This window comes from Arachis ipaensis, chromosome B03 (assembly GCF_000816755.2).
Source record: "Arachis ipaensis cultivar K30076 chromosome B03, Araip1.1, whole genome shotgun sequence".
Classification (NCBI taxonomy): Eukaryota; Viridiplantae; Streptophyta; class Magnoliopsida; order Fabales; family Fabaceae; genus Arachis; species Arachis ipaensis.
In genome coordinates, this window is record NC_029787.2 from 98,171,719 (window position 1) to 98,173,522 (window position 1,804).

Sequence of the window (1,804 nt, forward strand, 5' to 3'; positions counted from 1 at the left end):
TAAAAAATGTACACATTAAATTCTTTCAAGTTTTAGATAATAAATGTTAAAATTAATTACTAGTAGAAAATTAAACTCTTTCATATGAAAATAATAACTAAAAAGTTTATTATTTGATTTTTTTTTTATCTACGAAGATCCTGATCTAGGGATAAACGCGGATTGGATCGGATATGACCAAAATTTAGATCCGATCCACACTAAAATCATCATATCGGATCCAATATCCGCAGTTTTTAAACATGGATCCAATCTGCGGACCGGATATCAAATATATCCGCAAAACACAAAAATTTTTTTAAAAGGTTATTTTTATTAAAAAAATCAGTAAAACTTATTTTTCTATTCTTTTAAATATATTTACTTTTAAAATAATATTAAACATACTTTACTTAAATAATAAATTAAAATAATACAACATATATGATAATTATTAGTTGAAATAAAATAAACATAAAAAGAATATTTACTTATTTACTTCTTTATTTTTGTGGATACGTGAATATGCGGATCGGATATGCGGATACCTACACAAAATCCGCAATCCAATCCTATTAGTGTGCGGATAGGATTTGATCCGATCCGATAGCCTTGCGGATCGGATCCATATTCGCAATTTTCGGATCGAATTTGGATAAACAATGCAGATATGCGGATCGAATCCGATCCATGAACACTCCTACTCTGATCTTTTTTAGTCGATGTAAAATTTTATCCACTACGATCTTTTTGTAAAAGTAGTTTGGTTTTATAGTAATTTCAAAAGATTTATATTATAAAAACTAGTAATATTTTTATATTTTTAATCCTCTATCAAACTTGGGAGATACCATTATTTATAATTTATAATGTAATTAATATCTCATTCTAGGACAAACGGCAGAATGAGAGCTGGAAAGGGTCGCGCATACTTATAACTCCTAAAGGCTAAAGCAGTTCACGACCCCATGTCCAACTTGTTTAATTATCAGAGACCACTCACAATTGTGTACGAAAAATCGCCTAGAGCACAAAACAATAATTTCATAGCTCTCCCAAGGAAATTAAATACTAACAAACTTCTAAGCAGAGCATGAGCCTCGGAGATGCCCCAAGCAGTCCTTGTTAAATCTAAAGTTAGTTTGGTTTGCTTAATGGTGTAAAACAAGGATCATCTGGAATATTTTACAAAGAACTACAACTATATATAAGGATGTTTCTGTTAGTATTAACTAACAGGGACCATATTTAGTAAAGCTAAATTATCATTAGTAACACAAATAATGGTCAAGAATTTTTGTGGCTGTCCCTAGTCTTACTAGAGATATTATTACTAATTGAAAGTTACTGCTGGCCTAGTGGCCTTTCTCTTAAACTCAAAAGATGTATCAATAATAGGTAGTTAGTTAATTAGTGATGAGGTTGAGACTTAAGACATTCCAAATTGCAGTGGGCCAAACAAGTTATAGCAATATATTATAGTTAAAATCGGACTAGATTGATTGGTTTGACCGACAAATCAATGAACCAAATTTTGTATTGGTCTGATTTAATATACTAATCACTTAAGGAAATGAGTCGGTTAAAATTGGTACAAACCGATCAAACCGATACAAAACAATCAAAACCAAAACAGACCAAAACTAAACTGGTCCAATCAACAATGCGGTCAACGATCAACTAGCATGTTGATGACGTCAGCATGCGGGTTGTAAAATTTTAAAAAATGTATTGCAAGGTGAAAGACTAAAGTAGACAATCACTGCCATAATCTGTTTTTTGGTATCATTCATGCTTTTAATAATATATATTTCAGTTTGTTCTA